The following is a 16,119-nucleotide window of genomic DNA, read 5'->3' as shown; positions in this document are numbered from 1 at the left end:
TACATAAATTGGGAGCCATTGGCACAATGGGAAACATTTAGAGAAATGAGCACAGTGTGAGCAGGAGTTGTGTGGAGCCGGTGCCAGTGGAGAGAAAGAATAAAGTGCCAATAGAAAACCTGTAGTATATAAAGTATAAATGTGCACCTAGGGGCGCAATCACTGCCGTCTATTTAAATTCACAGTTCTCTTACACAGTGTAGGTTATATAGTGTATGCGCCGACGTAGCCGCTAATGGCAACTGAGATGACATCCAATATACAGACATGGGGTGTATTTTCTAACAAAGCCCGTGAAGAAAAGGCTCTCCCTGTGGGATGAGTGAGCATAAAGAGGAATTTATGATGTGTATGAACAAGGTTGGCAGAAATCACTAGAATCACCTGACTCGTAAATTGAGAGCATGTTTCTGTCATCATTGTGGAGGAATGACTAATGTTTCATATTACTATGGGGACTGGTTCTTTAATTTCAATGAAGTGATTGTTCTACCGTCGGCCAAATCCACCCCAAGTTAACTTGTTCACAGTTATAAGGGCACTTTAACGGAATAATAACCAGTGCTGATTGATGCACACAATCTCAACACATATTGCAGAACTGTGAGAATGAATTTGTTTTATTGAGAGTTTGAGGGTTAATGAGTTTTTAGAATGTGTTGTCAGGGTGATACTTAGCCTAATGCGTGTGTAGTATTTAATAAAGTTCAGCTAAAATAACTGAATGGTCAAAAGCCTAAAGGATTTTTTTGTTTTTGTATGGAGGGTTGCATATCATTTTCAAGTTAGCCCATTGGTTTACACTAAACAAACCAATGTTTACACTAAATGTTTCACAATCTAAAGAAATAAGTCAAATCAGTGCACTGTTGTGTCCATGCAGCTGATCAAACAGAAGCTCCATGTCTGCACACAAGCTCCATCTCCATGAATGAAGCTGTTGGCCCCCATTACGCCACAGACAGCAGTTCCACAGACCAGTAGCATTCACACATGTCTCTGGAGTTATCTCTGGGACGCAGATCATCTCCCTCGCTTGACTTGTCCTGGGCTGGAGCCATCCGTGCCACCCGTCTCTCCCCTAGCTTCTCCCACAATCCCTGATTAATGTGGTCTGTGCGGGAGCTGTCAGAAATGGCAGAGAGAATCATGGGATTTCTCCTTCAGAGTCCCAATGACACCGAGCTGCTGCAGGAGTAAACAGATGACTAACCACTGGCCTTTTGGCAGCCAGTGGAGATTCACACGGAGGCATGGCCAGTAAACGTTGCTGTGACATTTAGGAGGTTTAGAGAGTACTCGGGTTCTGCTATACTCTGGTGTCAGAGGTGGTTGGAGAAGTAATTATTTGTGTCTTTTGTTTTTCTCAAACCCAGCGGAATCTCAGCCTCATTATACATTTATGGCTGTGTTTTCCACTTATACTTGTAAAATCGAGACATGCATAAAACGTGTGATATTGTTACATTTGTCATTCAGAAACGAATTAAATGTATGCCCTATCGCAGACAATTCCGACTGGCACCTTATTTATTGGGGGGAGGGGAGGGGAGGGGGGGGGGGGGGGAGGAAAAACAGTCAATTGTGACTTCTGGTCATGTACTGCTTCAGAATTAATTTTAAATCTGGGTTTAAAGCTGTCCTGGGGCACAGTTTCTAAAATGTTGACATATTAAAGGTGCTATCAGATGATGGCTTCTGTTCATGTTTTTTCTTTTTCTTTTCTTTTTTCCTTTTTGAATTACAAATAAATTACTCCCTCTCCTTCTCCAAACACTATTACTCCCCTGGAAATGAAAACTCAGTCATTGTGAATGTCTCGTATCAGGTAAAAACGGGATAGAATTAATTAACCTTTGTCATTTTAATTGCTTTAGTGACAGCTGTCCTTTGGTGCCGCAGCTATCCTAATGCACATACTGTGTGCTTGTCAATTACTTCCTGGTGAATAGATTAAAACACCACAGAGGATAGAGTCATTTCATTAGTCAGACTTAATGCCCCAGAGACACAACCAGGTATGAACACTTCACCCCTAAATATGCTGCAAAATGAACAATACTATTAAGCTGCACGTGAATAGAATGAATTGTAGCAACATGAAATTAAGTTTATGCTCTATTTCATTATTTTCCTCTGATCATACTACTGTACTCTTGGCATACAGAATTCTCTTTGTAATTGGAAAATTAGAAATGCCTTTGGTCTTTTTTTAAATTGGAGTCGGCAGATCAGGGAACCTGTTGGGTTACGGCTTGCAAGTCAGCCTTCGTGGATTCTAACATCAAAGCATTGTCACTACTGTGTTCTATGGTAAACAGAGATGATGCATTTCCTAGCCCAATTTGCCTGTTTATGTAAAGTAGTAAGATTCTAAACCAGGTTTCTCGCATGAGAAACCAAACATCTACTGCTCATCCACGCCGAGGGAGATTTAATCTAACTAGTGCAGTGGCCCTTCAGCTTCTGGTATAGCTGCTTGCAGTTGTTGGGGACATCATGCCCGTGCCGTGCAGGCTGATCGTTTGGTTCCCCGGAAGTGCTGCTTGCAGCGTTGTTGAGAACCACAGTATGCCTGATTGCAGCCTTTTCCAGAATCCCTCATCCGATTGATTTCACAGTCAACACGTACTGTACTGCACACCCCTGGTTCCTCAGCAATGCACCCGCTAAGTGTGAAGTAAATTGACTGAATGGTTCTCAAGATACTGTATGCAAAGGATATTTACAGTATATACATACATACATACATACATACATACATACATACATACATACTGTACATACATACATACATACATACATACATACATACATACATACATACATACATACTGTACACATACATACATACATACATACATACATACATACATACATACATACATATACATACATACACATACACATACACATACACACACACACACACACACACACATACATACATACATACATACATACTGTACATACATACATACATACATACATACATACATACATAATGTACATAATGTACATACTGTACGTACGTACGTACATACATACATACATACATACATACATACATACATACATACATACATACATACATATATACATACATACATACATACCTCATGTGCAGAGAACCACTCATCTGATGTAGTTACTTCACACACACCACTGCACTTCCCTGGGTCCACAGCATTCCACCCGGGAAATGTGAAGTCAATCAGAGATATGCATGCCATCCCGGAACACAGGCCCGGCCAGTTCTGGTGAATCGTTGATCCAATGGACTTCAGTGGTCATCGTCATATTGGCTTGTGGTGGACGAATTTGTCAAAATTCAATTTTTCATTTAAAATGCGTGGACAATAACAATAACCAGACAAATAAAAGATTTTGGACCCTTAGAAGTCCAGTTGGTTGTACTCTCAGAGTTAAGGGGGCCCTTGCAAATAAAACGTTTGAGAACTAGTGGACTCATAAGTGCCATTGTAAATCAGTGTCATATACTTGAATTAACATCCAGTAATTGGGTCTTATGATCAAAATAAGAACATTATAATAGTGTGTGAAAAAGAAAATTAAAAATTTGCCACAGACATACTGACCCCTGGACTTCACACTCGACACTGGGTCACTGGGACACTGATCCTACAGTACCGGTAGGTCCCTCAGCAATACGCTCTGCCAAGTGTGGAGTGGATCACATGGATGGTTATGGAGATACGGTATCATATGTGAAGGACAGACAGACATGCAGAGATTCCTGGAATTTAGTTGCTCAGCTTTATGATTATCAAATGGAAATTTCCTGTCTACTTGTTATCCCGCAGGTGCACTTCAAAAATAGGTTAACACCAATAATCTCTCACTGTATCATGAAAAGTGCAATATTCACATTTTATTTTATCTCTTTCACACACTAGGCCTATATAGATTTTCCGAGACCCACGTATGCGTTAGTTTTGACATTTAGCTGATGGTTATAATAAGGACCACAAAAGAATAATACACAATGGGGTATGTTTTTAAAACGATAGTTGATTTTATTTCACGCACAGTTTCACACAAATCCCCCAAACCTATACACCACGTCCAACTTATTTCTCTTGAGTTTATAGAGTTTATAGTGAGAGTTAATTGTTTGAATGTGCCTTCCCAGTGATGCCATCAGGTGAACAGGTAGTCCATGTAGTGTTAGAGACAGCTCAGTGAGCTGATGGAAACCATGGCCTGAAGCCTCACCGAGGGACGGTGCAGGGAACCTATAGGTTTTAAATTACACGTTTTCTATTAATTCAAATGAAAACAAATAATTAATATCCACAATAACAAGCTATAGGCTGCGATGAAAATCCTCCTGTGGGGAATGAATTATACTTAAGGAAACTATTATAATTTCCCTTAACGCGTATCTGATAAATCGTCACTGTCGGGCAGAAACCTTATACCGGTATCTCCAAGTTTCAAATTTGTATAGGCCTACTAAACCCTGCATACGAGACTGTTGCACAAAACTAGTGTGAATAGCAGATCTACAAGCACACAACGCCTCACAATCTGTGATTTTCACTATTTTAAATCATTTTTTAAATGATAAATACAAAACAAGCGGTTTTGGACATACAGTACAAGGTTTCCACCCGGCAACAACGAAATACATGTATAGGGTTTTATAGGAAAGACAAATGGCATAGCACGATGATGAGAAAGCTTCACATTATGGAGCGGAAGCATGCAGAGAGGGCCAGCATAAGCAGTGCTGAAAGACTGGCTTCCCAGAATCATCTCACTGTGACAAAGTCAATTGGCTTATGGATAAAGGTTATTTCAGCACAAAGATGCTTTGTCATAATCCCTCTTCAGGGAGGGTTCTCCTTCTACATGGTTTTACCAGTTTTGCCATTTCCTTTTTAACATGACCACGTTTGGAGTGGCCCATATTCTTCTGAGGCGTAGAGCTGAACGGGTTCTATAACTACTAGTATCTTTTTTTTGTTTGATTGAATACTTTATTAGCATAGAAAACAGTACAGCAGTACGGACAACGCTAAAAAAGCCCTGGGGCTTGTTTGGTCCTATGTACAGTAGGCCTACTCAATTCATCGTCAAGACATACAGGCTACAAAACATATCATCTATCAAATCATCAACAGCAACCATAGGGATGGATATTTACTCAAGAGGGGGCTAAAATAATCTTTCATTTGTGTCTTTTTAATGACTCTTTGTGACAATATTTTTTTTATCTTGAAACTATCTTTGACGCCATCATGGTCGGGTCTCAATGGGATTTTCTGGTAAAATAAAGGTAATTTCTTAAATAAATAAATGAAAGAAATGTGTTACCTGATGTCTATAATTTAATGTTTAAAATATAATAACTAAGTGATTCCTTTCTGTTAATTTACTATTGTCATCCGAGATCACACGTCTCATCCTATTCAAACAACTGACCCTTGATGAGGGAGAATTCATGGAAAATTCTGTCTGCAGTGCATATACTGTAATAATAACAATAATAATAATAATAACTTATTTATATAGCACCTTTCATGAACCCAAGGCGCTTTACATATACAAACAACTAAACAAAAAAACTAAGTGCCATAAGCCTGACTGAATAGGTGTCTTTTCAAGGCAGCCTTAAAAGAGTCCAGTGTTGGAGCATGGCGAATCTCCAGTGGGAGAGAGTTCCACAGGGTGGGGGCTGCCACACTAAAGGCTCTGTCGCCGAAGGTTCGCTTGTTTGCACGGAGGAGGTCCAAGTTTGCAGACTGCAGGGTCCGTGACAGAGTAGGTGAGGGACGTGCTGGCCATTGGGAAAAGCGGGACAACTCCCGAACGGCCGGTTCATTCCCGGCCGTTCCAGGCCGACCATTAGGATAGAAATGTTGGGCAGAAACCTTGTATGTCAAATGTGCAATTTTTTTCGCAAAGCAAAGCCCTGATTCATTATACAAGGCCGTCGCACAAAAGTAGTGTAAACAGCAGATCTACAAGCACACAACGCCTCGCGGTGCGAGGCGTTGTGTGCTTGTAGATCGGCTGTTTTCACTAGTTTAAATCATTTTTAAAATTATAAATACAAAACAAACGGTTTTGGACATACAAGGTTTCCACCCGACAACGACGAAATATAACTCATGTACAGTAATTGGCCCACTGGCTTGTCACTTTGTCACAAATCTTTGAGTAGCAGCAGCGCAATAGAAAGAGATCTCTCTCTATAGCGCGCAATGAGGGCCTCTCCTACTCTTTTTCTCGGGCTGAATCAGGGGCCCAGCACGTCCCTGGAGTAGGTCTATCATGGAGGCCTGAGAGGTATTGTGGAGCCAGGGTGTTTTGGCACTTGTAGCTTGTAGGTGAGAAGGAGGAGTTTGTAATTAATCCGAAACTTAAGGAAGCCAGCAGTTGTTTGGGGGTAGGCCTACTGTATAGCTGTAAAGCTGATGAATAAATTATAGCACCTACTGTAGCTTGTCAAAAGAGTGCTAATTCTATATCCTACATACCGGTATACCACACGTTACAGAATGCAGACACAAATCATTATTGAATATTTACGTTGGCAATGACTTAATCGAAAATACAGTGTGTGTGTGTGTGTGTGTGTGTGTGTGTGTGTGTGTGTGTGTGTGTGTGTGTGTGTGTGTATATATATATATATATATATATATATATATATATATATATATATATATATATATATATAGCCTACAGCCTATATATATAATAGCCTACAGTAATTTCTGGTCACATAAATGTATTATCCCAAAAGGGACAATTCCCTGATCTGGTAAAAAAGATTAGGACACAAAGGACACAAAGACAATACGTGATGGACAATTAGTGACAGTGACAGTACAATAACAGTTGACAACAATAACAACAATCGGACCAGTTACCCATGGAGACCACCTGATACCCATGTATGGAGATATGCTGTGAGACCCCAAACATGCCATGAAGTCTATGACACATCTGACATCATACATACAATTCCTTTTATGCCCATATATGGAGATCCCTGTCTGTAGAACCAGCCACACAGATATGGGTTGTCTTGGCCATCTGTCTTGGCCATATATGGATTCTGTTAGTGTGGTATGTGGCCGATGTGGCCTCCATATATGGGCATTCCCATATGAAGTCCTGTTAGATATGGGCTTAATATTGATGACTTCAGGGATCTCCATAAGGGCATAAAAGGGATTATGTTAGTGGTTCCCCTGACATCTCAGTGATGTCCGAGGGTGATGTCAGAGCGTCAAACCGAGCGTTTCACTGAGGCGTTACACGGAGACAAGATGTGACAAGATGTAAACTGCGACCTACGGTCGCAATAATTTACAGGAGTGACCATGTGGCAAAGGATTTACTCTAGTTTACTCTAGTAAACTCTCCCCTGGATGTAAATGAAAAGAAATGTTTCTCAACCTTTTTTGGGCCAGTGCCCCCAATCCAATAATCGGGTCCCTTACTGCACTGGCAGGGCCGTCATGGTCCTGTCATGTTACCATGTACCATACATAGTACCATGGTGTTACCAGCCCTGTGACAGAGCTTGACATCCCTGTCACACAGTGCTGTGAGAGGGGCCTGGTGTGGCAGGGCCTGACATCCCTGTGGCAGGGCTGTGACAGGGCCTGATATCAGAATCATGTTAGTATCATTACAGTTTACAATTTAGGCATTTAGCAGACTTAATCCAGAGCAATTTACAATAGGCAAGGACATCACAAGGTAATACATATATCAATACATCAACATCAATACATCAAATGCATAGAAATTGGAAACCAAAACGTAGGTAGACCAAAATCAATAAAAATCGAAACAATCAAAACACCAATAATCTGTACATCAAAGCTATACACAGTACACACTATAGCTTCGATGTATGAGGATGCCAAGTCAAAAATGGCCTGACATTGGTCTATATAAAAAATGCTATCTACTGTAAATTACATGGTCATTCAGGGTAGGCAAGTGCTACAGTATAAGTGCTATGAGCTAAGCCGTAGTCTGAACGGCGGAAGCTAGGGAGTCTGCAGTTCTAATTGCAATGGGGAGTTCATTCCACAGTTGGGGGGCGAAGAGGGCGAAGAGTCTAGGTGCACCCAGGTGCTAGGTCAGGAGGACGAGTGGATTGTTGTCCTGTGGTGAAGGAGGGTGAGTTTGCCTGCAGTTAGCTGATCTGTCAGTATCATCCCTGCAAGCAAGCCTGCACTGGCCCTGTCCAGGCCCACTTAGGACTGGCCAAAGGGCCCCCTGTAGGCGGCCCACACTGGGCCCGAGAGGTTTTGAACATCGGCAAAGTGTTGGCCCCAAAGTGCTGGGCCTGCGTGGGCAGCCCTTACTTAACCCTCACATTGTGAGGGCTAAGTAAGGGCTGCCCTCACAAGCCTACACTGGGCCGGCATAGGCCCACTTGGGGGCCCTGAATAGGCAGCCCTCACTTGGCCCTCAGGAAGCCCTATTTACTGCCCTAACTAGGCCCTGACTATGCCCACAATGGTTTTGTAGTCTATTTCTTCTATTGTAGCAATAATTATGTTTAAACCATTTCAACTACTGTAACTTAAGTTCACTTTAGGAAAAAAAAATAACTATTATTCATCTAAAATGTATAAACAATAAATAACAATAGTCAAAGGGATTAAAATCAATGTATTTATTAAATACAAAACAAATATAAAACAACACAACATACATTCAGTAGAACATTGGGGTTTCCAATTTTCAATACTTTTACTTCACTATATCTTAAAAGGCAGACATTATACTTTTATTCCACTACAATCATTTTAAATTGAAAATTGATTATTATAAAAAACATACATTGACCACCTCAGCCTATACATTTCGGCCATTTGAAAAAAGAGCTCTACAAGCCTGTGATGTGACGCATAGTGAGCTAATAGATCTGCAATTTTCAAGATCTTATACATTTGAAAACTTGTGAAATGGGACATCCAGCATAATGAGTACTTTCTACTTCTGGTACTTTAAGTAAATGTTGAAACCAATACTTTTGTACTTTTACTTTGTTGAGTATTCAGGGATTAGGATAACATTATTTACATTCATCTCTTAATTAAATCCCTTATAACTACTCCTTATACCCAGACCTCAGCACTACATGCAACTGTGGGTAATAAAAAAGAAGAAAAAAAAGAGAAAATAAAATGTCAGGAACTGACTACTAAGCAGAAGTGTCCACAATAGCACAGACTAACTTTGTAGCTTATTGTCAAGTGTTGATCTGGGTGGGGTGGATTGTGGAACGAAGGACCCAGAATATTAAGATTGTGTGATTGATTTCAAACAAAAACACACACATTTTTAACAAATAGTTTTTTTAAACAAACTATAAACAACAACAACAAAACAACCAACCTCCAGTCAGCCGTCAACGGTAAGTCCCCTATACCACCAGCCCACCTTGTGACTTGAGCCATGAGTCAATTTTCCAGGATGTTTCTTCTTGTACTGCTCACAAACATTACCCAGGCTTGTCCTTTCTCGTGGCTGTATTCATCTGGAAATATATAAAAACACAATTATTAGATTATCTGCATATGTGTGTGTGTGTGTGTGTGTGTGTGTGTGTGTGTGTGTGAGACACACACATTGTGCTAACATTTTTATACTTCATTCCCATTGAAAAGCTTTCACAGAATCCACAGGTAGAATTAAACTTTGGTTGACCATGCCCTAAGGAACAAACAATAATCAATTTAATTCAAAAGCTCACCATGCCGTGTCCTTGGAACTGTGACGCAGGAACTCTTCAACTATGGCTTGGATTGGCTTTGTCCCATTTTCTCGTATCCACTGTACCCTATAAATGGAGGTCTGCAAAATGTATCGGCCGGACTTATGTTGTTTTCAGCCACTCTGACATTTGCAGGACTTGCTCTGCAGTTACATCTGATTCTGTGATGAGCAGAGAAAATAATACATTCTCACTTAGAAAATAGTGGTAGATGAAGACATCCGAGTTTACAATGTAGAGTTCTTTGTTGCAAAGAGCATACAGTCATCCACTTCGAAATGCAAGTGAGTTGAATATACTACATTGTATTGACACCTTGATCTTGCTGTACCTGGCAGGATGACTAGGGTCTCTTCCCTCTTGTGGTGAATTCAACTGCCTGCCCTAGCGCTGTCGGCACCTTTTCCAGACATTGTGGAGGTGCTCCTCCAGATACCCTGATGCTGGTTTATGTATGACTCCTCCCCGGGGTGAACCATTCATCTTAAAGTAAAGGAAATAAGCAGAAAGGAACACACACACATTACACAACAGGCAGCAACACCAAGTTGACAATGTGTGTTCATAATTTGCTTTGTGCATTTTATAGGATATAGTGTATAGTAGTTAGTCTAGCTCAGCTAGACAATCCACCCATGTTAAAACAAGGTGGGGATATATACTGCAGTTAGTTAGCGGCATGAGTATATAGTCTGGCTAAATCAGGCTATATATATATTTAAAAAATGGCTTAATCTTGATTGAGAATACTCACTTCTCTCCAAAGCGCTCCTCCATCAGGTGGGCATACAGTATATGGACCATTGATATAGAGATTGATCAGGAGAGCTTCTTCTGAAGACCACAAAACAAACATTTCCCATTATATATTTTGCTGAAGATCTAACAGATATTTTTTTAATAAAAAAGAGAAGGCAAAATAAATTAAAACTACATAACATTAATTTCAAAATGTAGACTAGACCACCCTCCCCTCCCTACGGTCAATGAAGCAAGGCTGCAAAGCTGCTCGCACAGACAAAGTGAACTTACGAATGTTGCTCCATCTTCCACCAAAGCTTTTTGCTGGTCTGTAGGCAATACTGGTTGTGGTGAGTCTTCTGGTGCTGGTATGGGCTGCAGCAAAATAGTAGGCTCTGGTGTGGGGCTAGAATAATAGAAAAGTATAAAAGTATGAAAAGAAATTTATTAGCACCAGGGTCACAGCTACATTGTTTAAATGATAAAAAATAAAGGAGAAAAAAAAAGAAAAAAATACACAAAACACTGCATACACTTACTATACAGTATAGTTTACCCCAGTGGTTAATCCAGTGGTTCTCAATGTGTGGGTCAGGACCCCCAGGGGATCTACAAGCTCACAACACCAGTTTGCGGTTGAACTTCTGAGCTTGTAGATCTGCCACTTTCACAATTTTACCAATGGAACCGAATCAAACAGTCCATGTGCTTGTCAGGGTTTGGGGGTCCCCAATTCAAATATAATATTTTTAGGGGGTCATCAATTCAAATGTGATTATTTTGTTGGGGTCCCCAGTTCAAAGTGGGGTTTAAAATGCATGTCACAATTTAGACCAGAAGTTAACTACAGGCCCCAGTTTCCTGATATGCAATGAAAGGAGCAACTCCCAGTTTTTAAGGAAAAAAAGAAAAAAATCCTTTATCCCCAAATACCTTAACTAATAACTACATTTTGAAACACACATAACACATTTTGTCTCTTTAGACCTACTCTGGTGTACCTCAAGCAGGTGTCGTTGAAATTTCAGCCGTGGCTTCATACAGTATGAAGAATGCGTTCTCCATTCCAGGAGAAAGAAGCACTCTGTGTCAATCCGTTGCTCTGCAAAATATTGTTTTAACAGAGACACAAACTGTTTTTACAAGCTGTTTTTAAAGGCTGCCTGTTTCAAAGGGATAATGTGGTTATCTAATATGAGATAAATACCAACAACAGTCATGTGTAGTAAAATTCATATTACAGTACATACTTTCAAAAGACATGACCCACTCAGTCAGATTCCATGTAGGCTATATGGTTATCTTTGACAAACTCATCCAACTTTAGGAAAATAAGTAAGGAACAGAAAAATATTTAGGGCAACATTATGATGGTGTGTGAGTGTGCACAAATTGTTAGCCATTTCTCACTAGTTTTGACACAAACCAAACTATAGCTACTAAGAAATAATTCACATATAATTTACACTGTTTTATAAATTGCTAATTTAGCTAGATATGTATTTATGCTCCATTGCACAATGTATTTGGTACCTGAAAATAGCAGATCTACAAGCTCACAAAGTTTACAATAATAACTTGGTGTTAACAGCTGGCCAGCTATGGCCAAAGTTAACAAGTTGAGTTAGCTAAGTTAGCTAATGCCAATATCCACCCTTTGTGGTTTGTGTGAACAATGCTAAGAGAAATGAAAGAACAGAAAATGCTTTATCTTATTGGCTATTATCTTATATTAATGTGAAAAGCAGGTCCTTACTGTACCATTTCACCATTAAATAGCAGTCATGTCCAAATCACTGGTTCATCTCCTCCTGTCATTAGCTGCTGTCCAGTGGTAGTCATGGTGGTAGTGAATGAAAAGGCGGGAACAATAAATAAATACATAAAAAAAGGTGAAAAGAGCGGCAAATTTTGAGGGCTGCCCTCAGTACGCCCGTTTAGGCCCATAGCATAGTTCTACCTTTGGGCCCAATGCAGTTTTTGTGTGGGCAGCCCACATCATTTGCCGCTCTTTTCACACGTACAGGCTGCCCACAGTACGCCCATGGTTAGCCCATGATGAGTCAACAGCTGTGGGCCTCATTTAGGCAATCCCACTATGGGCCTGTGCAGGTTAAGTGCGGGCTGGCATTGCCCTCACTGCCCACACATAGCCTGCAGAGGCCCACCCCTGGCTTGCTTGCAGGGATATCAGTATCATGTCAGTATCATGTCAGTATCATGTCAGTATCATATCAGTATCATGTCAGTATCATGTCAGTAATTTAGAGGTAATTTACATCCCAGATTACACACACTCAAAACCCACTCTTGTTGGTCCTGTAGCACGGCAAAGCATTGCACAGTCCACTGTTTTATAGGCAACTATACCGTCTCTGTTCTCTGGTCTGAATCCTGGCCCAAGGAGAATAGAATTATGATCAGCAGTTCCAAGACGAGGGAGGAGTAAAGATTTGTAGGCAGCCAGGACTGAGCCATAGCACTTGTCATCATGGTTGGAGTCTTTTCAGTGATTTTTCCATGGCCCTATACATTTCGGCCATTTGAAATTAGCCGATCTACAAGCCCACAATGCGTTGCGATTCGATGCATTGTGTGCTTTTAGATCTGCTATTTTCAGAAGATTGTTTCTAAATGTTGTGAAATGGCACATAGTATGAGTACTTTCTACTTTTGGTACTCAAAGTACATTTTGATACCAATACTTTTGTACTTTTACTCAAGTACATTTTTAATGCTGGACTTATAGACCTACTTGTAACAGAGTATTGTATTATTTAGTACAATATTATAGTAGAGTATGTCTACATTGCAGTATTGATACTTTTACTTAAGTTAAAAATAAAAGAAAAATTCACCACTGTAAATGAGAATAGAAAATACTAGCTCTGGAAGGACTGAGCGACACCGCCAGGAGCGATAGAGACTCTGAGGATAGCACCAATTTTGACGTCTTATTCTTTACTGGCATTTTGTTTGTCTCTAGCGAGCTTTATTGCTGTGCGAAAACCATCAATATGGTGAATGATCATCGATGCAACCTAAAGGTCAAATCATGTTTCCCTGTGAACACCAGGGTGGAGGCGTTTCTATATTTGTGCAGGTAGTTACACGTTTGTTTTGAAGTGTCACCTTGCTCGTTGTTCGGAGTTTGGGAGAGAATAGCTCTGCTGGAATATCACGCACGCACACACACGCACGCACGCACGCACACACACACACACACACACACACACACACACACACACACACACACACACACACACACACACACACACACACACACAGAGAGAGACAGAGAGACAGAGAGAGAGATGTATACAGTACAGTAGGTGGTTAAAGGACAACTTTGGGTTTTTTATTATTGTGTCTAAAAATACATATTTAGCCACTTCTACGCATGCCCCCACCCCCTGAAATCAAAATACTAAAATCGCTAAAACAATAGAAAGCAGTTAATGAAAACATTTTCTTTTCTCTAATTACAATCTAAAATGTTCACCCTTGTTGTAAAAAAACAAAGTTGTCCTTTAAATAGACCTTGATTAATCTTGTGTAACAATGTAGTTGCCATAGCAGCACCGCAGTATGGATGAAACAAAGATACAGGTAAAGGAGGTAGAGGAGTACAGAGGAGAACTATAGGACTATAAAACAAAGGTTAAACAAAAGAGTATAAAGACAGTATAAAGATGACTTTTCCAACCTGGCCTTCTGTGCCTGGACTGGTCAGGTGTGCATAGTGTATATGGGCCACCAATGGTTGGACAAGGAAGCGAAGGTAACTTTTGCAATCAATCACCAACAAAAGCGGCATATAAATTGAGTTGAAGGGCCTAGGGCCTGACCTGGCCGCACCTAAGAGGACCCAAATATAATGGGCAATTGGTCACAGGAATATATGTACACACGCACGCAAACACACACACACACACACACACACACACACACACACACACACACACACACACACACACACGCGTGTGTGTATGTGTATGTGCGCGTTGTGTGTGCGTGCGTGAGACAAAGAGAATTAGTGAGGTAATTAGAATCAATATGCAGGGATTTGCCTTGGTGACATTATGCAGGGCTATATTGACATCTCATATACAGTAGAAACATTGCATATAGGGTCAACAAAGCCACACAAAAGAGGCTGCAGCTGCAAGGGATTGGTAAGACAGTAAATATGGCAGGAATATGTGGTCAATAATGTGGTCAGTGTAACCTAAAATAAGGACTGGTGGTCATCTTTTTTCCACTATATGGAAGTACAACCTGTTGTTTATCATGCCACCCATGTTCTCCTATGAAGGATTGACATGCCACCCGTACTGTATTGTAAGAATTGCTTTGTCACCCTGCCTTTGATAGAGGCTGGCAGGTAAAACAATCAGGGTCGGTGAGTGTCGGAGCCAGGGGGGTTAGTTTGCCATTGATTTATATCTCTAGCAACCTCTCACAGTGCCTCCACTGCTAAAGGTGAGATGAACAGCCAGTGTTTGTGACAGAGATGGACTATGGGCGGCGGAGGGAGAGGGATGATGCACTTTTAAAAAATGCATCACCGTTAAATCAAAGAGTAACCTTGAACAAGTTCTGTCCCATGCCAACTCGGTGACATGCTCTGCCCTCAGCGCTCGGTGACACGGAGCATGCCAAACAGCAGGGATGGATCTGCGAGCGCTCTGACACCCGGGTAGGCGGGTGGCGCTGGGTGGCAGCCCAGCTCTCTATAGCTGAGCAAGGGCAATCAAATTGAGATTTCCTCCGAGTTGGATTTTCGACCCATTATTGCCAAATTCATATAGCCCCTAGAACTGCTGAGAACATACTGGCAAATTGCCCCCGAAAAAGCTATAGCGAGTCCATTTGTATCTCATTCATTGCTGACCACATTGACATGCACCTGATCAAAAAAATGGAAAATAAAGTGTGCACAGATGGTGCAGTAGTGCAGAGTGCTTTCCTTTCAAAGTTCATGTTCCCCACTGCCTAATACAAGGAATACGTTTAGCCTGTATCTTCTATTCTTCTCATCTCCCTCACATTACATTATTGATGCTGTCTAAATGAAGCAAATGTTTTGTTAAGCATAAGGGCAAAGTACTGCTCTCATTTTTTATGATAAAATTGGAAATGATGCTTTTATTATACCTGCTTGCGGCAGATACACAACTACTCCCCAAGCAATTCCATGGATTTTTCACACAGTGGACTAACAAATAAATGGAGTGTAGCCTAAAGGAAATAAACCCTCCAAAACTAAACCCCCCATCAATCAAACCGTTTCAACAGAACGTCCCATATGACTTGATAATGCAGTTAACCAAGTCAAGGGAACACACCGTGTTCTTTAACTTATTTTCAAAATCAAACGTCTCCCTCCACTCCGTTCAATGGGACATGACATCCATCTATCTCAGTCCGCGGGTCGCACACCAGCCCCCTTGTCCATGAGTAGCTGCTGTGTCGCCAGGGCTGTATTTCAGCGTGTTGAAGTGCATGGAGAATTCCCATGAAGGGTAAGGGATTATGGATTTTGGCCTCTAAGCTGCCTGGATGCCCAGCGAGGATGTCTCTGAGCGGAGTAATCTTCAAACAGC

The sequence above is a fragment of the Nannobrachium achirus genome, assembly GCF_963921795.1.
Source record: "Nannobrachium achirus genome assembly, chromosome: 2".
NCBI classification, from domain to species: Eukaryota; Metazoa; Chordata; class Actinopteri; order Myctophiformes; family Myctophidae; genus Nannobrachium; species Nannobrachium achirus.
Note: the sequence above shows the minus strand (reverse complement) of the source record.